Source organism: Trematomus bernacchii, unplaced genomic scaffold, assembly GCF_902827165.1.
Source record: "Trematomus bernacchii unplaced genomic scaffold, fTreBer1.1, whole genome shotgun sequence".
Taxonomy (NCBI): Eukaryota; Metazoa; Chordata; class Actinopteri; order Perciformes; family Nototheniidae; genus Trematomus; species Trematomus bernacchii.
Genome location: NW_022987513.1, coordinates 6,479,919 through 6,505,096, shown reverse-complemented (window position 1 = coordinate 6,505,096; position 25,178 = coordinate 6,479,919). Strand labels below are relative to the sequence as shown.

General features: G+C 42.4%; 1 protein-coding gene across 1 annotated transcript in view; it reads left to right on the top strand.

The window, feature by feature from the left end:
* srrm3 (serine/arginine repetitive matrix 3) overlaps window positions 1-25,178 on the top strand; it is a 79,912-nt gene that overhangs the window by 124 nt on the left and 54,610 nt on the right. The gene's annotated exons all lie outside the window — the stretch shown is intronic.

Sequence of the window (25,178 nt, the reverse complement as noted above, 5' to 3'; positions counted from 1 at the left end):
TAGTATCAAGTTAAAGCAGTAGGAATAAAAACGAGTATCAATGAAGAAGCTCCCCTTCCCCTCCAGCTTCATAAATACTGTATGAGCGCATTAAGGCGTTGTTTACGTTAGCTTCTTGTTCCGTTAGTGCAACGTAATTCCCCCTTATGGTTAGTTTATTACCCCTTTTTGTAGGGACACTTGAGTACTACATTGCTGTGTTGTACGGAGACCGTGTTTTTGCTGGGCAGCCTCTCCTCGCTTTGCAGATGGTGCTGTTTTTTTATAAACTCGTCGATTTCCGTCGCTACACTGTCGCTGTTTCTTTATATCCCCTCTCTGTCCTGGCTGCGGGACCTTTAATATCATCGTCACTGTTCTAATGCTGTTGCTGTTGGGGTGAATTGAAGTGCGTATTGTGTTGGTTAAACCGCTTTCACTCGGTTCTTGCGTTTGTGGGGTCACCCAGCGTTTTACACACGGCATATGTTCATTCACATCACACTTATATGAAACTATGAGTTGGAGAGTTGATGTAGATTATTAGAATAACATTCTCTAAAATAATTAGAATTTGAGCAATATTTGCATTGAACACTTCACAAGTGATCGTGAAAAGTGAGTAAATACAAAAACTGTGTTTAACCCTAACCCACGTTATCAATCTAGGCTAAGTGCTATAACGTTACCCTGTGTCATTATTAATGTAGATAATTCAAAAAAACAACTCTACGGGACGAATTATGAATTGACAGGTGTCATATTAATTGAAATATGCACCAAAGAATGGCAGATCTTATTAAGGAATAATAGATTTTAATTAAAAAAACACATAAGCATGGAAATAACATTGAGGAGATTCAGTATGAGCTTTATTTAAACTATTGTGCTGCTGTGGCTTTTACAGTCCTTCCATGTCTTTGTAATATCTCTCTATTACCAACATCAGAACAAATGTTAATGCAAAGTGTAGCAGCAGTAAGAAGATGGAGGTTCATTACACACGGTAAATCTCTATAGGGATCATATTTATTTATTTCATTAGAGAGGAGCTGAGTGCTTGTGAACATGTCTCCTCAATGGAAATATTGTTTGTGATGGCAAATGTTGAACCTATTAGTCCTAAATCCATTTGTGAATCTACAGAAGATTTATCACAAACGGTTTTGAAAAGCAACACATTTTGAAGTCTTATTCAGAAATGCCAAACATGCAATGATTTCAGCTTTACAAAGGAATTGCTGTTTTATGTGATTGTAAACTGAATATTTTCGGATTTGAGGCTGTTGGTTTAATAAAACAAGCCGTATGAAGATGTCAGCTGTGGGTTTTTTGAAAATGTATCTTAATTTGGACTGTTGGTTAGACAACCAGTTGTGTGCAATTGTCACCTTGGGTTTTGGCAAAGGATATTTTCCATTATTTTCTGACAATTTATAAACAGCACAAATAATTCATTGAGATTGAATCCATAATGTAAACAGTGCCCTCCCTAATTATAAGCAAAACTCCCATCATGCTGCTGCAAAATCCAAGACGATAAAAGCCCAGCTGTGCGACAACACGCACAGATCCCAAATGCAGTCCATGTCGACATAGCAAATGATTGTTTGGCTCGGTCTTCATGAACACCCCGTGAATCAGTAATCAGTGCTCGGTTTGTGACATGCTGCTCGGCTAAAAAGGAAAAGTCAGCAGGAGCTGAGTGAGTGACAGAGACAGTGCTGACCAAAGGCTCAGCTGCATGGGCTCTGGTGAAGATAACAATTCCTGTGTGTATCTTGGAAAGCAGCCTTCCATTTTGTCAGTGTAGAGCTTGCATTGGCGCGAGAGGCCCAGGTGAGGTAAGAGGCTGATAGAGGGATTAGCTTGTATTAGGACGTGGCCGCTCATAGAGGTGTGGGAGGAACGTCACTCATCTCCCTCTATCTCCCTCTGCCGTCTGTCTCCACAAAGTATCTGTCTCCTGCCAGCTTCACATTCTCATTGTTCCTGGGTGAACACTAGTGATATACCCCCACCTCCGCCTCCACCACTTTGCAGCATCGCAATGTGTCTCCTGGCTGTCCCTCTCCGCCACATGCAGCCTCTGTCAGCGCTGGCCATCCCTGCGCTCGCCTCTCCTCTGCCCCCCCCCCCAGCAGACACACGCTGCTCCTCCTCCTGTCCTACTTCCTCCTTCTTCTGCTCTCCTGAAGGGCGAAGCCGCGGAGAGCCTTGTGGGGGGTGGGGAGAAGGACAGTTGAACGACGGGGAAGAGGAAAGATGGAGTGGTAGTTTTTCCTAGGCTCAAGTGTTTTCAATAACCCGATATGGCTGCGGTGGAGTAGTCTTTTTTTTTGCTTAGAAAGGTTCTTAAGTGAAATGACCCGAAGTACTAAGTGACAGCCGTGTTAGGAGCTGCTGGAATTCTCTCAGTGCTAAAGAAAGGTGCTTCAATACTTCCCTTTTTATCTCTTTTTAGCACAGAACTGAACTATGCTTAACCAAAGAAAAGAAAAAATGATACCGTCTCACAATTCTTTTTAGGAGCAGCATTTAAATAAAAGTACACCATTTGAAAACATCCTTCTTAAAGGAACACATACAGCCGCAACAAGTATGAACATATTTTGGATAAGAATCCTTGATTGAATTGTATCACATTGAGATTTGACGTACACATTTTCTTTGTGATATACATAAAGTTGCCTGAAAACAAAGAAAAACATCAGCCATTGCTGTTTTCTTTTCCTCAGATTTGCCTATGAACTCTCCTTCACATCTTTCCTTGATCTCAGGATTGTTATTCTTTGAGGAAAAAGAGCCAATTCCAAAAATATATTGCTGCAATGTGAGAGCACAGCAGGGGCGTCTCTGCTTCTCCAGAGAAAGTCAGCCAAGTAGACTGGGCTTTGAACGAAAATCAGCCAGAAAGTGCACATGAGTTGGCGGGTGAGGACTGGTGTAGCCGGGCTGTATGGCATCACTGCAGGAGGTTTTTTTAATTATCATTCTTTTTTTATTCAATAAACTTGTCAGTCTGTTTCAGATCCAAATGCACTGAGGGAGTATTTCTTGCTAGAGCTGAGTTATTTTGCTGCATCATTTGGATGGAGGGGATGTGGAGCATCTTTCTGGGGAGCTGTGTTTGGTGTCGTTTTCGAAGCAAATCACGGTGATCAGAGATCGAACGTGGAAAATGTTACATTTATTACAAATATATTTGGAATCATATTAAAAAGGACCACAGCGTTATCTTTTTTCTCACAATTTGGTAGCACTGTATTTTTCTTATGGGTCAGTGTATTTGTTATTGAAGGTTGGGACAATGACAAGCTGTAAATGATCTCAGATCCATCAACAAACGCTGTTTTCCCATAGGTACAGTTGTATTGGTACAAAAAGGTGACTGGACTGTCATTTTAGAATATAGCCTCATATTACAGATGGTACCAGTCACAGCTGGAGATATCCAGATTCTCTAACCTCCAACACTCTTGAAGAATGATGAGAAGCTACTATAAGACCCTGGTCTAAATGAGATGGATACCCAGCATACTCGTGCTGTCGGCGGTCTGTTTCCGACTATGTGCTGTTGTTCTTGGTGTTTGTTGCCGTCCTCAGAACCTGCAGCCGCCCTCTCACAGGCAGAACGCAGCACTTGGGTTACCTGAAATGATTTATCCCTGTAAGAATATCCCTCCTACCTCAGCATCTTTGCAGCGTGTCACAGCGCTCAGGCTGACAAAATAGAAAGCTATTCTTCCCATGTTAAAGCGCATCCATTTTTAATCCTCCTTCTTTGAAAACAGACACTGAAACAGAACGGGTACTCTCTCTCTCTCTCTCTCTCTCTCTCTCTCTCTCTCTCTCTCTCTCTGAGGCCCCGGCTCCACGAGGACGAAAACGGGTTGAATCCGCATATTTCTCATGCGTATAGCCCTCTAAGCTCGACGACGCCGTAAGGGAAACGTAGAAACAGACCCCGCAAACGACAACGGGTCCAAAGGTGGATAGATCTGGGAACGGAGCGCTCTGGGGCGTCCAACGGGGCCGTGGAGTCGCCTATACGGTCATTCGTTTTCATAGCCCCGCCTCTCCCCCGCAGGGTTGCTATCGTGCTCCAGTCGCTACTGACCATGCTACAGTTCTTTGTGCAACATCTACAGGAGCTCCTCCTTGAATTCAGATTATTTATCTTTATCTCGATATGGACATAAACGCGAGTGAAGTCTAATCTGACAGGACGGAGACACGCAGCTCCTGCCGCTGTGATGCAGCGGGAGCAAAACACACACTTCAAGTCAGATCATCACCCTTAGCTATTTTAATTACCTCTCAAACTACCTAAACTAGTTATAAATATGTTCATTTTTACTGTCGGGTCACTCATTACAGGATCAGCTGCTGCATGAGACAGACACTGACGCTGTCAGAAGAGAGGAAAAAGAGATGTATTTGATGATTATATATCATTATATCGTCGTTATTCATTTGTTTTAAAGCTCAATAAATAACAATGAAGACCTTTGACCGGCACTTTTATAATTTTGTCCGGAAGATTTAAACTTTAACACACGCTGACCGGCGAAAAACTCTGCCCGGTTCTGTCGGCCCCCACCGCGGAGAATACACAGAAGTGCAGCCATGACAACCATTCTTCTTCGCTGCTTTTGTGAAGGAAGTTGCTGCTTTTGTGGAGGAAGTTACAGCGCCACGTACAGGTTTGGCATATGTACTGCAGCTTTTCCAGCGTTTGGATGTAAACGGAGCCGTCTCGTGGAGCTTGACACAATCCGGTGTATATTGCGTGGGGACGGAAGGTTTTTTGCGGTTGCATTTGCGTTACTCCGATGCGTTTTGCCGTATTTGTCCTCGTGGAGCCGGGGCCTGACTCTCTCTCTCTCTCTCTCTCTCTCTCTCTCTCTCTCTCTCTCTCTCTCTCTCTCTCTCTCTCTCTCTCTCTCTCTCTCTCTCTCTCTCTCTGACTCTTCCTGGAGTTTACTTTTGATGTTTTATCCCATATTTCGCATATGTATCATCATGTGAGCTGGTTTCTTTTGTATTTCCATTGCGTGATGAAGCATTTCTCTCAACATTGTGGGAGGTTTGTATCTTGTTCTATTCTGCAATGTGCATCCCTGTGCTTCAAAGCTAGCTCACAGCATCTACAGGAAGTACAATGTTTCCATCAAATCAGTCATTTCCTGTGGGACAACTTGAGCCCCTTTTTGTAAAGTTGGCACCGTAAGCTATTAGCAACTCCTAATGTTCCCATAGTTTACTTTAAAACCTCAACATTTGATGATTCTCAGGCAAGTTCTAGTTGTATAGGGTGTCTTCTATCATTTTAAAGCACATTTATGAATAATTTATACGCAGTGGAAATCAGTATTCTGCAGATTTCTTTTGATTTTTTTAGATCAGTCAAAAAAGTGTTTTGTCTATGAAATGTCAGAATATAGAACGTGGAACGTGTCCATTCCAAATTTGTAAAAGTCCAAGTTTATGTCTTGAAGAGTCTTGTATTGCAAAGATATTCACGTAAAGGTGGGAGGCGTGTGGTGCAGTGGGTTGTGCGTTGGTGTTCGTATTAGGAGGTCACAGGTTCAAACCCCACTGCAGTCAGCATGTCGTTGTGTCCCTGGGCAAGACACTTCACCCCAAATTGCTCCTGTGGGGATTGCCCACAGTATTGAGTATGTAAGTCGCTTTGGATAAAAGCGTCTAACAAGTGACATGTAATGTAATGTCATGTAAAGTGATGCAAAACAAAAAATGCAGGAAAAAAGCATTTGAGGCTGAAAGTGGCATTTTCTGCCACTTATCAATCATTGTTGCAGCTATATATGATAAGAAAGTGTAGGTGTGTGTGTCTTTGCCTCAGACCCCCAGGGGAGGTGTGTGTCACGGTTTTGAAAGCCCCTGCTGAGAACGAGTCATCTCTACATCAGGCTGTGAATCTCCTGTATGGGGACAAATATGCAAAGACAAGCCTCTTCTTCTCTGTATAGAGCCTTTATTCTCCTTTTTGAAATCCCACTCGACACTCAGAGGGGATTTAGTTATTCTTTCAATAGTTTGGATTTAGATTCTGCGTGTGTGTATAATGTAACTTTAGGTTTGAGGTCAGCCTCCTGCTGCGGAGAGCATTTAAGCAACTTGGAAGATCAAGAGAACATCTGCTTCATCTCCTGATCAAAGGGAGCTTAGCCCCAGATTCATCCTCATCAAGAAGCAGAACAACATTAGATCAAATGTACATCAAGGACTCAAAACTGAATAATTCAACCCAACTTTTATTTTTTTGTGGGTTTTGAGGCTGTTTCTTAAGAACTTTGTCCTTCACTTGCTGATAATTGTTAAGTAAGACAATGTTTTATTCAATATCTTCCTCGGATCTAATATTACTAAATTAAACATTAGCTTTACAATCCATTCAAATCAGTGCGCTCCATCACATCTGGAGTGTGTGTGCTTGTGCATGTTGTGTGTGTTGGCATATGTTATAAAACAGGCACATTAAACTGCATTATTGAAGTCAATACAGTCATGAGGACAGGCCGTGCACTTTCAGAGGCGGGCCGTTTGAAGCTGTCACCCAGTTGCTGCTCAAAGGGCTGTGTGTGTGTGTGTGTGTGTGTGTGTGTGTGTGTGTGTGTGTGTGTGTGTGTGTGTGTGTGTGTGTGTGTGTGTGTGTGTGTGTGTGTGTGTGTGTGTGTGTGTGTGTGTGTGTGTAGTGTGTGTGTGTGTGTGTGTGTGTGTGTGTGTGTGTGTGTGTGTGTGTGTGTGTGTGTGTGTGTGTGTGTGTGTGTGTGTGTGTGTGTGTGTGTGTGTGTGTGTGTGTGTGTGTGTGTGTGTGTGTGTGTGTGTGTGTGTGTGTGTGTGTGTGTGTGTGTGTGTGTGTGTGTGTGTGTGTGTGTGTGTGTGTGTGTGTGTGTGTGTGTGTGTGTGTGTGTGTGTGTGTGTGTGTGTGTGTGTGTGTGTGTGTGTGTGTGTGTCTCTCCTTCCTCTATCCCACTGACTTCAGAGCTTCTTTGAAGTTCTTCCTCAGAGGAGAAGGGGAGGGGGGAGAGAGAGACAAAGAGGGGTGGGGGGAGGGGTGAAAACACTTAATTTTTGCATTTCTCCACTTCACTCTCCCCTCACATGCGAATGATGTCATAGGTCTCGTGGTGTTTTTAGTATGACAAAGTGTCATTTTTGCTGCGTGTTGTGGATGCCTGGAGAGCGCTGTGTGTTAGGAATTTACAGCATATTAGGCTGGTCATGTAGCCGCTCTCGGTCAGCTCATGAATAATGGAGCAGATCAGGGTCTAGTTCCGTCAGGTGATCCCGGTATACTTTTCAGGAGGGCCGTGTGTGTTGATGCGAGTGCAAGTGAGAAAAATGGAGAGAGGCTGCAACAAGAGCAGCTGCTGCGGCCAACACACCCTCAACACAAAACCATCTGCCGTGCTGACTGCAGAGAACACACACACATCACACACACACACCCTATTCTTTCATCAGCAAACATACAGCATCTATCTACACTACCTGACTGCAGTTTCTATTCTCAGTCTTCTATAAATGCACTCCCGTACTGCAAAAAGGAACTTATTATACTGGTTTCAGTCAAAGGTCAATATCTTATTTAAATGCTAAGTTGAGCAGTTTTGCACAAATGTCCTATTTGTGGATAAAATGTTAGAGGATAAACCGTCTGGCAGCAGTTGTAGTTTTGTTTTGTTTCAATAAACAACGTTTACACTTGAACCCCTATTTTTTTTAAACTGCCACCCTAATCGAGGACAAATATAGTTTATTAACCTTCAATGTGCAAAAAACCTTTTAATTGGCACTCCAAATCAGCTCTGCCGTGAGAGATCTTACAATCACACACACACACACAAACATAAATGCTACATTGATGATGCTTGTACACGCAAGCAGTGCCGGCAGGTGTTTGCCATGCGGTGAATGATTTTAGTTTCTAAGTACTCCCTAGAAAGCCCCTGAATCCAGATGTGCCGGTAGATGCTGTAGATAAAGCAAAAGAGTGAGTGGGAGAAATGATCCTCTCAGCAGCCCATCCAGAGCTGCAGTAATCCTGAGTGGGTGAGGTGGAGGGGAGGATGGGCCGAGACACCATGATGACTCAGGGAGCAGCTCTCCCATGAGGAAATGAAACAGAGCCTCAGTAATGACTTGTTTGGTGAATTATTACTAACCTCTCCCACCCATTACAGACATCACTTACAAGGGTAACCTGATATAATCCCCCACTCGTATCGGCATGCAGTTCATATGCTCCGTTTAATTCGTTCTAAATAACCTTTATTTGCATCACGTACAGTCTTTTGAAATCCGCAGCATTTGAATTGTGCTGGATAAACAGTATTGTCAATGGATGCGTGTAATGAGTGACAATGGTTCTGCGTAAGTGAAAGCAGCGGATGATAATATGTCCTCAGTGCTGAGCTGCACCGCGTGGCACAATTCCATTTATTTACCCCAGAGACGGGGAAAAGGCCAAGGACGCAGAGGAATAAAAGCTGGAAAAGGTGACGCTGCGAGCAAACGCTGCGCTGAAAAGATGAATGCAGGCTCTGACCTTTTCCATCTTTTCTTTATTCATATCGGCCTCTCCTGCTGCAGTCGTCGCTCTGCCTCCCTGTTTAGAGCGGGCCAGAACTAAAATAACCGTTCCCTTTTTCCTCGGCTTAGCGCCAGCGTACTGGCGGAAAGCAGATTGAGCTTGGTGTGGAATTCATACCTGTGGCTGCTTGTGAGTAACTAGTAATATTCGTCATTGTCACAAATGGTGTGTGTGCATGGGGTGGTTGATGAATATCTCTCTCTGAGCCTATGCCTGTGTGTGTCTGATTAAACAATGTTCCATTTTAAGCCTCCATAGTTGGATGATTATGAGTATTGTGACCAAATGGCTCTTGTTAAATAATAAATAACCTGTTTAACAGAAAGACCAGCGTGTGTATTATTCACAGCCACTTCTCCAGCAGCTTGAGTTTTACATTACCCTTTGATTGCTCTCATAACTTGGATTTGGGCCTCTCAACACCCTTTTGGCTCTATTTATGTACAAGGCTTAAAGAACGAGTGCTGTTAAAAAAACACAATCTCACTCCAAAGTCATCAAATAGCCTCGGTCAGTAGCCCTTAATTCCACAGTAAAACACTTCTGATGGTTTTTAGGGTATAGTCATGTAAATAAGGATGAAGACTGTTCATGTAATGAAGGAGGTGGGGTGGATGGATGCATCAAACAAACACTGGCATTTCAGCGGGCACATCACAAGATAAATTGTTATAACTTGGGTGATTACTCAATTTTTGAATTAGCCATCATCAGACTAATGTAAAAAGTAATAATGAATTTATAGTTAGTTACACTTAATAATAAGCTCATGTAAGCATGCTAAACTACTGTAGGAACATGATTAACATAACTGCTTAAAGTTAGTGTTAGCACCTTTGTGAACACGTTGGCATGCTCACGTTAATGTAAAGTGCAGTCTCAGAGCTGCTTTTATCTTACACTTATTAAGGCCCTGACACACCAGGCAGTCACCAGAGAACTCGCCGACACCCGACACCGACAGTTCCATCGACGAGTTCTCCTGCGTCTTGGCCGTGTGTCGCACTGGAAATCACCGCAAAGACTTCAGCCGAGCACGTACGAACTGCGCATGCGTGAGTGGCAATAACTCTCCTTACCAGCAGGCGGCGGTAGTGTGTATTCGTCATTCAAAATAGGCAACAACCGGAAGACAGAGAAGAAGAACAGACTGATATAAACAAACAACAAATAGCGTGTGCGTTCCATTTTCACTCTCGTCCATCGAAAACATGTTTTAGAATATAAAAATACATGAATGATGAAATGAGCACATAAAGTGCAGACATACTATAAAATCACAGTTAATAGACCTGCATCTGATGATCGCAGTGTTCTGGCGGGTGTGTAGTTTATTGAGTCAGCAATGTAATAATGGCCACTTCTTGCTAAATTTACGATGAGATGAAAAACCGGACTTGACCAAACAAATCACGGAGCTCTCAGCAGAGGACAGCCGGGGACGCTTCCGCCGATATCAGAGATGTCCCTGCTATGTGTGGGAGGTAAGAGAGGACATTTAAGGGCTATGTTTGATGTCTTTAAGTATCACCTGCTGGTGTTTAGCTGCTGTCCTGTGCCTTTTTAAATCGTTTGTTTACGTCCCTCACTTCCGTTTCGCTTCTCATTTGATCAGAGTGGTTTCTTGGCCCGATAGCTTGTGTCCGACACCCGGCCGATTCGACCGTGAAAGGCCAAATAAGGCGTGTCACGGCCGAGGGTTCGGGACACACCAAATTGACTTTGGGCGACAAGGAACCCGTTTTCGCCCAACAACGCAAGACGGCCGATATCGGCCTGGTGTGTAGGGGCCTTAAGGGCAACATTGTACCTGTAGCAGTTTGATAAATACAGGCCTCAGACATCAGCTTATAAGCACACCTTTAACAAGCGTTTGATTCATTGTTATTGTGACTGTATAGCAAACAACAACAAAAATAAAATAAGCCAGCATTGCCTTGTGAAAATGTGCAAACAATTCTTGTTTTAGAGTTTTGGCACATGCTTGATATTTTTTTTTTCTTTTTTTTTTGTAATGCACCCGTCAGTGCATTTAAATAACAAGGCATCCCGCTGTGCGTGGAAATTAATATACTATGCCAACTGATTACAGTAACAACATTATTGTTAAGACAAATTGGCAGCAGGCATGAGGTATTTGGACAAAAGAAAGTCCCTTACAAAAGACATGCAAACAAGAACACAGGGCACATATCTAGAGATCATCCTTTGTTGGTGAAATCCCATCCACAGCATGTTCTGAGAGTCTGTAAAGGAAGAAAGGGAGACAGCCTAACATGGCCAAACCTGTACCTATGGTAACTAAAGAGAGTGTTTATATAAAGGTATATGGACATGGATAGTGGATGGTGAATTATTTAGAAGCTCTATCGGACAGTGTCTGGCAGACACAGCCCCCAGACGGTGAATTCAAACCTGATATAGGACTGAAAGGAGGAAGAGATAAACAGTGGCAGCCTCCACCAACGGAGCACAAAGAAATCCACAACCAACAGAACGAACAGATTGGTGTGTAATTGCTGTCTTTATGAATGTTGTAAGTGATAACATGAGCGTTTACTGTGGTGTGTAGCATGAACAGAGTATGCCGTCTGGTTGGTTTGGAGTTATGATGTCGGATGTGTTATTGTTGTTCTGATGAGTTCATGGCATAGTAAAGTAACACGGTACTGCAGTCTATAGAGGACGTCCTCACCACATCTCATACTGTCACCACTTTGATCAAGCAGTCATCAGCAGGCCTGTTTATCAAGACCTCTGAAAAATCATTTACTGCCACAAGAGAAAAAGATTCTGTCCTGATTATCTTTCACTACACTTGTAGTATGACAGCGTGTAGTGTAGTACTACATTATTTTAGTACTATTTTGAAGTGCAATATTTATGCGATGTATACAATTTGAGTTTTTTCTTTTAAATTTGTGACATTCTGAGATTGTATTTTTATTTGCAATTTTGTGCCGTTTTATAAACGGAGCATACTCAAGTTTTTTTCTCTTACATTTAGAGTGATTTTCTTGCAAATTGACCATTCAAACCTCGGAGAATATCTGATTTTCCATTTACGAGTTAACCTAAAGAAATTGAGATAATTATTTTCTCTGAAAAAGACCCACATCCCTTGGCTCACAGTCATTTTTTTAAACCTATAATGGCCTTGCTAATGGAACAATTAAATAAGGAACAAAAACGGCATTTCGTAACTTAATCATTTGTTCCATTACCAGTTACTAATCCTCCACAGTATTTATAAACCTCTTTAAGTGAGTCATGATGGAGTTTCTTCGCAAGAGCCATAGTATATTGTTCATTTTGCAATTGTTTTATTCAATCTTTACTAGAAATGAGTCATTTGACTTCTGAATCCAGCCGTTGGATCATAATGGTATAACTGTCATTTCCAAATGAATTTCCAGCTACATGTATATCCAGTAATATTAGGGGCGTGGCATGGATTTAATATATATTGTGATCATCTGTAATATAGAAGTAGTAACATCCATCCCAGCTACACAAACTACACGTGATTGATGAACTGTTATTTTCTCCTTTTCAATGTTCTAGGGCTGCCATCTCATTGTGTACCATGCCACTATCAAAGTTCCTCAAGCTTGATTTAGGAAGCAATTTAAACTTCATGCAATCAGTAAAAGTTGTACTTCTCATAAGAGAAATTATGCAATTTTCAACGCCTTAAGCTATTTACGCTAATTAATCTAAATGAAATCAGTTTCCAGTTGCGGCTGCAACCACAGCCTAACCCCTTTTTTGTTACAGTCGAGAAATACATTTAAAAAAAGCTTTATCTACATGCATATCAACATTTAACTCAAGAGAATACAATGCAGAATAAATTACTCATCATATCAGCATGTCAAGTAGAGGCAATCAAACAAAGGGTGTCCACATCAAATAAAGAAGAGTGAAACAGATCTGTTCTGGGAGCAGCCGAGCAGAGAGCAGCAGAGCGCCCGTGAACGTTTATGTACCCTGGCTGCCAATTTCTTTCAGGGAGAATGTTTGCCTTCATTGCTCTCCATGGACATTTGATTGAAGAATGAGAAATTGGTATGTTGTGGGAGATGCACTCAGAGGATGTTGAGGCGCTGCTCTCCTCCCAGGCTGCCGCTTCACCCTTGTTACATTTTGCGATCCGTGATTGCAGGCAAGGGCAAGAGCGAAAAGATGGAGATAAAGAGGGACATTTGACTATTGCTTTTGTGTTGGAATAACAGCATTAGACACTGGAAACACAACGTGGTCTTTTCCCACATGCACCCACTTATATTAACCAGTCTGATAAAAGACACACACTGATAGCCTCTCTATCACTGAGGCTCCCAGGGGCCAGAAAAAGAGCTTTTGTTGACTCACATTTTGATCCGGTGTTTGTGTGAACACTGGCTTTCTTAGCAATGGGAAGTTTCAGTCTTTAAAGCCTTCTTACATCAGCAGGGTAGACCTTAGAGTTCTGTGATACTCTGCAGCACTGTTATTGCTGGATTACTGTGTTGTTGCAGAGAGAATGTGAGGTCTGTCTCATCTCCTGAGAGGACACTGAGTCCAAGGATTCACTAGTAAGATGAGCGAGTGTGTGGCGCGTTGTTTTGTCCCTGAGTCACAGTTGAAGTGTTGACAAGGACCTCGGCCGCGTAGTTTTCTTGTAAATAGCTCTGAAAACTGGCTCAGAGCAAGAAACATTTTTCTTTCATTTTTTAGACAGACCGGAACAGGGATTGTAGGGAGAGAGATGAGAACAGGAAGTGGTCAAACATAAACATATCATTAGTTATGCTTTACCGTCTTATTGGAGCGTTGAAAAGAGTTCAGGCCAGCTCAGGTTTTATTTGCAGTTTGACACGCCTGTCATGCAGCAACACGTGTTGGACATCATTTCTCAGCTTCCATTAAAAATGACTTGTAGCTTTTTACTGTATGAGCATAGCATCCGAAATGCATAATAATTAGGCTTTCATGTCCTTGCTTGATGGACAATCTTTATTGGTCTGGTCAGACCAGCTAAAAAAGCTTGTTTTAAATTAGTGTCAGTTGAAGCTCCTTCAACATGAAGGAACCAGCATGTTTGTCAAAGAAATACACTTCACCAACAAAAGCAACCCCAGTATGCTCACATAATATTCTACTATACCAGGGGTCTCCAACCTTTTTTAGGATGAGAGCTACTTTCAAAAAATAAAACAAGTCGTGAGCTACTTTTACTCCTCTTTTTGTTTGTTTTTTGCAGTGTATGTATTTAGCACATTTTAACATTATTATATGCTTACCTTTAACCTTTGTGTGCTGTTTGGGTCTGTGGGACCCGTTTTCAGTGTTTACTAAAATAAAATGTATTACATTTAATTATTTTAACCTGCTTTATTTGGGGGTGGACCTCACCTCCTCTAGGGGGGTCCGGGGCATGCTCCCCCGGGAAGATTTATTTTTAAATGTTGAAGTGAAAAGCATCAATCTGGTGCACTTTGAGCACAACATGAATGCATGGATACAGCTCTCAACACTCAGATGAAAGAGAGCTGTATACTTTTCAATAATCAAAACATCTTTAGAATATGATCACAACCAATAACAAATCATTTAAACTTGATTATTCTTATCTTATGTTACCTAGTTAGCATTCTTTCTTTTTATTTATGCATATTTTACTAATCACTCCCCTTTTAAATACAATATAGTACACATTGGAATGATTTCTTACTTTATTTGTTCCAACTATATTAAATAGATGTGTGCTCTGTCTCTCTCTCTGTCTCTCTCTCTCTCTCTCTCTCTCTCTCTCTCTCTCTCTCTCTCTCTCTGTCTCTGTCTCTGTCTCTGTCTCTGTCTCTGTCTCTGTCTCTGTCTCTGTCTCTCTCTCTCTGTCTCGCTCGCTCACAGAGGCTGTGTGCTCCTCCGTGGTGATGACGGCTTGCGTTAAAAAAATAAAATAAACATATTTGTAAAGTGGGGGGACACAAACAGGATTTTGAAAAGTGGGGGGGACATGTCCCCCCTATCCCCAGTGGAAAGTACGCCATGCGCGTGTGTGCGTCAAGTGCAATAAATATGCAAGTTGCAACACACACACAGTAAAACTCTGCCCCTCATGTGTTGTATAGGCTGGCATGACTAGGCTGTTCAATGGGGCTGATGTGTTGTGTAGATTCTGCCAGAAGGAAAGGTTAAACTCTTTATGAATCGGTGAGCTGCCGCTCCACATTGCTTTTCTTCCAGACTGCAACGCTGGTCCAGCAAATCAAGAAGAACGTGATTGGTCGATATTCATTGTGGGGGGTGGGGGGAGGAGGGGTGTTAGATAGATATAGAGTTGTAGTAAGTAGATAGAGTTCGCTATGATTGAGGTTTTGTTTATGCATAGGGTAGATTCTTTTAATTACATTTCCTTTATTTTTGGTGTATTTTTTACATTTTGGATTTGCTTGGCGAGCTACTTATTGAGGGCTTGCGAGCTACCGGTAGCTCGCGATCGACGTGTTGGAGACCCCTGTACTATGCAAAGTACATTTTTACTGGTGAATAGTGTACTGTGTAAAGTGACCCTGTGACCTCCGGATCTGTGCTACGTGAAATAGGTCTGACCTTCAAACGCTCAGTGAAGAGTAGTGACCCGTTTGGGCATAACTAAGGCATTTGCAGGCCTGTAGATCTAACAAGGACATGTTGCAATCTAAAAGAAAAGGCAGGCATGAAAATATAAGAATATTTGAATCTTTCCCACAGACTGATTGAGAGCTGTCTGATGATGATGCGTCTTTCCTCTTCGCATGTCTGCATTTTGCTCATCTGTATTCTATCCTGGATGCTCCATCCTCATCGATTAACCCCACAGTGTAGAGCAGATCTTTTGCTGGGTTTAAAGTAGTCAGCTGTCAGGGGAAATGTCATGCCCATTGCCTTTTCCATTAGGGAGAAACTGGAGACTCGGAGTCCTTGGGGGCGTGCAGCCAAGAGTCGATGGATCCATGGATCCTATAGGTGCTTCTAAAGCTCACATTATGATCAGTGTGTAAGGTCATCCAGCTCACTGGAAACCAAGTGTATATGAAGTATATTTTCAACCCAACTTCAAAAGAGTGATGAATATACATTTCAAGGTGGACCTTGGGCTTGAACTTTTTTTTAGCAGTTTAAAGGGTTTCTGAGGATGTTAGTCTTTTATTCAGTGTCAACAAATATGATTAGCAACAGAAAGTGGCGAATGTGGGAGATGGAGAGGGTAAGAGTGATTTAGTGAGCGGAGAAATGGACCTGTGATCTGGTTACCTTCAGGGTAAGCGTGTTAGAATCTGACTGAATGTGATGCTGCAGATTGGCTGAGATGGGGAAACTGAGGCCCCGCTCTGATTGGCTTGTGGTTCTTCTGAATAGTCAGTCATTTTTCAATGAAAACACTCAATTGCTTTCTTGCAGAGTTAGTTGAGACAACTAAAGCTGGCACTGAATATGAAGCTGGGGCCAGCACACCAATGGCTTAATTTAATGCAACTTAACTTGTTAAAAGGAGTAACTATGAATATAGACTGTTTTGATGTGGGCTAATGTGAGAGACTGAGAGACATTTCTATGCAACCAGTAGAGATCTCCAGGTAGTTCCTTCCCCCAGCCAACAAACTGTCTGGCACATTTCCCCCTGTAAAATGGTGGGCTGTAGTTTCCATTGTTTTAAGTATGGAATAAACAAACAAGATATATTTGGTAAGCTTTAGATTTGCTGGTGTGTGGTTGGCTTGTTACCGTTCAACATGCCAAGTAGGCTAACCGGCTTGAGGCTTTAGCCTTATATATAGGATACAGAAATGAAAGGATATCCATCTTCTCATCTAATTCTATAAGAGTATTTGAAAAATTATATTTTGCTTAATGTGTCCTTATTTTGTACCTCAGTTTATAAGAACGAGGCAGACAACAATCACTTGATTCCTGACGTGTCACCTTTGCAGTCTACCTTTGTCAGTTTTTTTCTGAATTACAAAGTTCAAGGGACATGGGCTTGAAGATCGACAGTCTTTTATTAAAACGTGTACTCTATTGCAGAGGAGTGCTGAGGGAATGTTCTGAGTTGAGATGAGAGGATCTACAGTGTGCCAGCTTCAGACAGGTAGCCGAAATGACAAGAGCAGACCCCCTGTGATGCTGGATTGAAATGGGGCCCCAGGGGACATACAGTATGGGGAGAGAGAACATATTGAGATTCACACAGCAGCCCAAGCATACAGAGTGGATTTTTTATTTGCACTATATGAACAGTAACTTACTGACAGGTGGCAGGAGCATGAATGGAAATAAAACTTCCCTAGAACCATCTAGTATTTTTTTTTTTAAATCAAAGATCTATTCAACAATCAATCTTTTTTCTATGATTTATTTAATTTTTTTCTATAATTTTTCTTCTATCTACAATTTATAAGTTGAACTACTAGTAGAAAATCTAAGTGTTGCACTGCCGGTGTCAACTGTTGATTCTAACCCGAATATTATTCATTTATATCAGGGATGGGCAACTTGGATGGTGGTGGGGGCCACATAATGTGTGTACTGGCCACATAATGTGTGTACTGGCCACCAGGGGGCCGCAGATTCACTTGGAACACACACACACACACACACACACACACACACACACACAAATTCCATGTATTGTATGTCATTATTAACAAATATACGAAGTCTGACATCTTCATTGAGATTTTACAATCTATTGGAAAGCACGGAAAATATGTATGCATTAAGATTAACCATTAAGATGACATAAACATGAAGTCATGAACACTAACCCAGACATTAGTTGTCTAACTTGAACCTAAGACACTTGTAGCCTGTCTCTGCTGACGCACAATAAGGGGAGTGTCAACACAGACACCTGTCAACCCGCACTCTGCTGTTCCTCAGCGCCGCTCCCCCTCCCTCCCGCTGAAATTATGAATGAAAAGCGTATAGTAATCATAGATAACACGGCAGGGTCCGTGACAGTTTGTTTTCATCTGATTTCAAATAAACAAAGTCTTGGTTTTTAGAATATTAAACTTGTTTCACCAAATTCAGATAATAAATACAACTTTTAAGCTTGTAACGGCATAATTACAAGCGGCAACTTAACGTCACAGCAGGCATAACAACATCCCGTGTTTCTTGTGAGTGTTGCCCGGGAAACAAACACAATACACACAAACGTGTCACAGATTATTTAGCGGTATTTGGCTGCCGAACGAAATCATGTTTTTTAAAATGAATTACGTTGTTTATAAATCTAAAAATAATATAATATATAATATATTATAAATATAATCTGAGGGCCGCAAAAAGAGGAGGTGGGGGCCGTCATTTGCCCGTCCCTGATTTATATAGAGCCTCTGTGTAGATTGGGGCACATTCTCTATGCGGACCAGAAGAGTGGGAGATCCCAATGCTCAGCAGGTTCCTAAGCCGGAGTACTGGGCAGGAAACAGATGGCATTGGTGGTGGAGGTGGGGGCTGGCAGGCTCACACACTCAGTGCCGGGCCAGAGGATATTACGGCAAGCCTGGACACACTCATCCTCTGTCCCCTGCCTCCCCGGGGATTAATAAGCCCATCATGGGCTGCTGCACCAGAAGGGATGTGACATTTACGGGGGTGATGGTGTAACTGGTTATCCATTTGTCTTATAATGTCTGACTTGGACTCGGTAATGTTTGTGAAACATGTTATTGTTGCATATGTTATGGGACTCTGTCTTGTAATGAAGGACAGAAGAGGAGAGTCGGAAAGGTTTTCTGTTTGTATCTCGGTTGTCTGTCAGCATTCTGCAGTATTACCAGAAACTACTGGCACTATGTTCATGCAACTTGATTAACTTGGTTGAAGCATGCTCCAAGGAAGAACCCATAACATTTTGGAACTCAACCGAATTACAGTCGGGATACACAAATAATGTTTTAATTTAATTAACATTGCAAGGTTGGGCATGTGTGCTGTATTCATGTGGCATGGGTTTCAGATTGAGTTTACGTCTCAAGTCAATAGAACTACTCAAGAACAGATATAATAATTGAAATGCAAACCATCTCCTTTGTAGACTAAACTCGGAAAATGGGCATAAGATTGGCATAAAACCAAGGAGAACCCCCCCCCCCCCTATCTGGTTTAATCCTTTACCCTGCCCTCCACTGAAGGACATTTTACCCGCCACTCTGACTGAAATGTCTTTCTCACAAAGGCGGTAGCATGCTGTGTTGCTGCTGCTTCTCTGCCAGTATCGACTCTGCCTGGAGATGTATTGGTGTTGGTGACATTTCTTGTATTCTCGCATCACCTCTGGTGCGGCCGAGGGCTCCGTCTAACCTTTGAGGCGCCAAGTGGTAGCCCAGTGGAAGAGCAGCAGCCAGCTCACCTGACCTTTGAGTGCTTTCATAGTACCCCCCCCCCCCCCCCACACACACACACGCACACACTCCCATCCTGACTCCGGCCAACTCTCAGTCTGCTGGCTCCTCTAAACCCTGCTGTCTAGTGAGTGCTGACAAGCTGTATCTGCTGCTGTCCTCGGCTCCCCAGAGAGGAGGCCTGTCTCTGGCTATGGGCTGCCAGACAAGGATGGCAAAGGAGAGCAGACAGTGAAGATAGATAGTTATACTGCAGATAAGCCAGGGACTCCTCTCAGTGGGGCTCCACACCCTATCACTGTTGCTCAGTGTGTGGGTGTATGTGTGAGAGAGCGACTTACAATATGTCGCAACACAAACGCCTCTAACCAGTCCTGAATTCATTGTATTCTCGTCAAATGTGAAGAAAAAAGATCTTGGGGTTATTATAACTCAAATCAGAATGTTCTGTATGTATTGTCAGTGTAGAAAGTGTTCCATGCGCTTATGTGGTCTGAGCGTTTGTTGTTGAAATGTCAGAGGCTTAGATGAAGGTGACCTCCAATCATAGTTGTCATTCAGTGAGAGGAGGGAAATACAAATCCACAGTAATGATAAAAGGCGTTCTGCCTGCTGCATTAGCCTTCTTCTTTCTGGTAATAACAGCTAACCCCTTTCAGATCAAAAACTGATGATGTGAAATGTGCGCCATTAGGCTCTGATTGAGTGCTTATAATCATTTTTGTTTGTCTTGAAAAAAGGCAATTTTCCAACCGTACTCCACTTCACATCAATAACAACTTGGTCTAAATGTTATTCAAATCACTTGGAGTCAAATGTTCTGATTCTCTCATATATCACTCTCATTGTCTTTTCCTTACAGTTCTTACACACCGAAGTTATCCATAACTGCTTCACTTCCTGATCTGTGTATGAATGTACACACAGTTGTTTATTCAGAGGCTGGGGATTATAGAGGATGCCTCCTCTGAAAGGTGCCTTAATCCTGCTCCCAGGCTGCAGATTAGCGGCCTCTTCTTTTTTGAAGATTTTACTCAATATCAGCTCCTTCCTCCGGCATGTAAACACTGATTACAGAAACATTACTTTAGACCCCCCCCCCCGAAAAATACACAGATATCAAAGACATTTCATGTGTGTATCATCTCTCGGGGCAGCACGGAGGAGCCTGCTGCCATATCAGTGCTTCATAGCTCACTAGCACGTAGTCTCTTCCTGACAGATGGCCCGAGGAGATGTGAAATCTGAGCAGAGGCCGAGAGAGGTGGGATGTCCATTGTGGCATTATGGTTTGTCTCGTGTTATCTCCCTGTCAAGACCCGGGCGAGTCATGCCTGGCCGCAGATACGGGTGCGCCGCAGATTGAGATGTAAAAGCAGAAAGAGGGGTGGGAACAACACGGCGAGCGAGGGATGAGTGACTGACAGATTGAAAGAAAAAAAAAAGTCAACTCTTCTCTCCAGCTGCAGGGTGCGTACGTGTGTGCACTCGCCTGCCTGCCTGCCTGCCTGCCTCCTATGCAGGGCAGCGAGGTGTGTGAGGAGCTGATGACAGATGGTCATCATCAGATCTGTCAGTGCGTCTTCTTCTCCACCTCTCTCATCCTCTCATGGAGGCCTGTTTCTCTCTTGGATCTTTTTCTTATGACATAGGGTCATAGAGAATCACAGATGATAGGTGTGACCTGTCCACTGTCTCAGTTCTCCTACAATCAATCAGCCACTCTTTCAGTTTGACATTCTCCTTCTCTTTCTCTCACTCAGTCAATATCTGCGCCAGATTCATCTCGACCTTGACTGTGTCTGCCTTCAGCAATTCTTTGGTGTGTAGTTTGTGGTCTCTAATTTAAAGCTATGCATTTTTCAGTAGAAGCCATTATAGAGAAATCCTGTCAAAACAGGACTTTCTTTGCAGTTTGACCTTGATTCAGTGGAAGCTATCTGTCCCCGAGCGTTGAGTTAATCACTGCGTGTCTCCTCGCAGGCAGTGAAGAGAATGCTTCCTTATCGTGACAGACAGTGGAAATGTCAGCGATTGTGTGGAGGGTGAAGACTCCCAACTAGAGCCCAAATATATCAGGGAATAATGACAAAACCGTCTCCTAATCACTCTCCTGTTGTGCAGCATCACACAGCGTTTCTGATCCGTCAGCAATCTGTGGTGCGGTCCCAGTGGACGCCCTCCATCCCCCATCTCCACAAATGCAGAGGAAATACTGTATACGTACACACTATGAATGCAGAGAGGGAGGAAGGCGCAGTGCTCGGTTCCTGTCTCTCTGCACGTATTCGGGCTGACGGAGCGTCTTATCTTGGAGAGGATGGCAGTGTTTGACAGGCGGCACGGTGTACTACCTCTGAAAGCCTCCTCAGTGACACTTATATCTGTGTCTGGGTCTGTTATTGTCGGCGAGGGGCCAGCGACCAGCCTTGAATCTAGATATGCCCAACTGACAAACTCTAATTGGAGCACGCATGCAAATACTATCCTTTTTTATTCTTAAAGATGATTACATCCTCAAGCAGCCAGCCGTGAAATAGAAAATGTTACGCTCCAAGGCCAAGCCGTCTGTCTTCGGATAATTTCAAAGGACGTCCCTGTTTATTACAAGCTTTTGACCAATGTACAGCCAGCCCTACTTATCCACAATAAACTAACACCACAGGGATTGTACAAGCATTTTCCCGCCCCAAATAATCAAACAACCAAAATCAAATAAATTGTAGCTGCATCATGATTTCAAGAGGCACACTGAGCAGAGCAGTTTCTAATGGATTGATAGTTTGCCTGTTTTTCTTTCCCCCTTGAAGCCTCTGCTCTGTACTTGATTTATAAAAGCGCTACTGTCCAAATGTATTTGAAATGGAATGTCAGGGTTGCCTTGGAGACACACTGAGGGGGAAGCCGCTCATTGTAACTCACCTGGGCTGTCGTTGGGAAGGCCGCCTCTGCGTTTTAAGAAATGAAATAGTCATTTTGTCGTGGGTGGAGGTGAAGATGGTGAATAATAAAGTGAAATGGTAAAAATGTCTCATGGCCATTGATTTGTCAAGGCCTACTGTATGAATTGACTGAATAAAGGATTGTAGCTGAACGTCATTGGTAATTATTGAAAGGCCATCAATACGTCTTTTCTCCATCAGCTTCTTTGTAAGAGCAATGCAATGTTACACTGACGCAAAATAATAAAAGTTTGATTTTTCTCATTTAGAGTTCTGTTTTTTCCTTCCTTTTCGGTGTCCTTCTCCTGGTCTAAAGTGGGCTGTGTTGGGAGGGGGGGTTTAAAAGGATTTTAATAACATTTAGTAACATTTCAATCAGAATCTGATAGAGGTTTTGGGTTGTTTGGTTACTGTTGGTTAGGACCGCATCCTTTTGTCAATACCCTGAAGGGCACACAAAAGGTCTGCACACTTTAAAGCTCCAAGTAAATAATTATATGTATCTATTTTCAAAGCAATGTTTTGAGCTACAAGAAGGGGATGTTTTCCTCCTCTTGCCCTGCAGTCCTGCACAGTATCTTTGCCTGGCTGTGCGCACACATGGTGCCTCTTCTGGTCCCTCTTTAGATGTTCTCATCCATTTTTCTATTTCCAACCATCCAGTTCACAAAGAGAATACATTCACATATATATAAGACAATAAAAAAGACTACATTCTCACATTTGACATCCTCAAAACACAGAATATTTTGCAATCATTAGTTATGAAAATAGTAAGTATTTCTGTCTATCCACTAATGTATAATAAATAGACTAAATCTTTGCCGCTCTACTGTAACTCATATCTGATTAAGCCACACCCACACAGTTCCTTTGAAATATTAAACTCTTTATTAATAATACCTGAGGAAGTTTCTTTTCCTACGTTTTTTGTATTCAAAGTTTTCTTATAAACAAAAACATAAGATCCAAAGACAAGTTTTTAGGGGCTTTAAATGATACGGCTGTGTTGTGATTGGTCAACCACTTAGAGATGTGTCCAGAATGTCCCGTCCCCTAGCATATCATATACAGTAGTGTTGTCATTGGTGGTCATGGTATGGAAGTAAACAAAGGGGAGTGTGTGGGAGAGAAACTCCCTCTGGAATGTAGACATTGCAGACCATTTACATGCACAGAAACCTATACAACACACTACAGGCTACACTAAAGATCTTTTAAAACGTGATGACTAAAGAACATCATTTGTAGTTAAATAGCCAAAATGTGCAAACATATGGTTCTTTAGAAAGTGAAAGACATATATGTGGGGTACACTTGTCCAAAGTGCTGATGAAGGAGCTCTGCGTAATGAGTCCTATAGCTCTTTCTTTAATCAGACTATTGTTCGTTCCTATTGCTGTTCTTCAGCTCACTATTCTCTCAGGCTTTCTGCCAAAAACACTAATTATGAGGAAATGCAAGTTCAGCTGTTTATATCCAAGCATCTGTCCTACACTTCTGCTATAGCCTATTGATGTTCCAGATGTCAGGATGTTGTTGTTGCGCGGCTCGCCGAGTGTCTTCATGTGTGCTACTGTCTCACTGTTCTCTAATTAACTATTGAGGCACCCCACACGTTGGCTTTAGCTCCGTCTGTCATTGTGTAGACCGCTCCGGTCAATACAATTCTAACAATACAGCAATGAATCTTCTTCCCTGAAGGTGTTTCACTGAAAGAGAATGTTCTGACTCAGGCTTTCATCTGGTTTTCTTTCACAAACGGACTTTCGTTTTCCTATTAAATTGTTCCATCTCTCGAAAACCCATCTCTTCCTATCATTCTTCTCTCTCATGTGTGTCTTTGACTCGATTAGCACAAACCATTGTTCCCTGTTATCTTCTCACTTTGCTTTATCTGGAGCAGCCCGGTGGACCGTTGTATTACAGTATGTCATGCTTGTTCAACTCTGTATCTGTAGCCAGTAGGCCTACTGATCCCAGCCACCGAGCCCTGACCTTCTTTATACCCTCCTTTATCTCCTCTTCCTACCTTTGTTAGTGTTCATCTGTCCTTGCATGACGTTTGGGGGAGAGATAACTGCATATTGTGTGTGCAGGCTCATGGCTAAAGAGCCCTTGGCTGACAGCTGTGATGCCATGACTCAGAGAACAGGCCAGCAGCTCAGGCCTCTTCTTGTGTCTCAGTCATCCACTGAGCAGGGCGGCAGCGGCCATCAGGGATCTGTGTGTGAGCTTGAATGAAATGAATAGCTTTTCTAAAATTACCTGATCGCAAGATTAAATCCATTTTAGTAGAAGCTGGTGTGAATGAAATTAGGCTCAATAGGTCCTTTGTTACGATTCAAGGAAATATTGTTTCCTTAATGTCGCTAGAAAATATAAAACCAGAGCATTCCCTTCCCTTTCACTGGTGTGTTTCTGTCACAAACTCTATCTTGTTTGCCTTGAGGAAATATATCTTTGTCAAAACTTCTTGCAAAAGCCAACTTAAAGTGGACCTATCATGCTATATTTGAATAATATAGTGTAGGACCATACCTATATAAGGCATATTTATACTTTTTTTTTTTCAAAATACCAAACGGATCATGCATTTTAGCCATGCCTCATTTCGCTCAATTTGAAAAATGTTAGCTCTGTTTTTGCAAGGGCTGATTCTGTGAGAACAGCACCACCTACAGGCCTGGCATATGTACTACAGCGTCTCCAGCACTTTCGAACGGCAATGGCCGTGGCTGTCTCCTCCTGATTGGTGGAGTTGGCCCAATAGCCGTAGCGCCTGACGTCAGGACAGTGTTCAAATCTGGATCAGTTTTTATCAGATCCGTTGCAGCCCCTTTTTTAGAGATTTGGGTATGGAGGAAAATAGAGAGGGTTGTGTTTTCTGACACTTGGTGAGTTCCCTGGAACACCGGGGACACATATTCATGTATAAAAGACGTACAAAAGTGCATTTTGCATGATAGGTCCCCTTTAAGTTCTATAACCATAGCAACCAGTGCTTAGTTTAATTTCTAATGATTGAAAAACCCTAGCGATTTGAGAAAATGGCAAGACTTAGAAATACGTAACTAATAGGATATACATAGTATAATAAGTGCTATTACTAAAACTCTTAATATGAAAACAGTGGTAAACGATGGAGAAGCCTTCGCCACATACACACCTTTAATATCTCCTCTGTTATATCAAGTCTCTCCTGTTTTCAATTCTTCTTGATTGTCATCTTTGGACAAATATTGAGATATATTT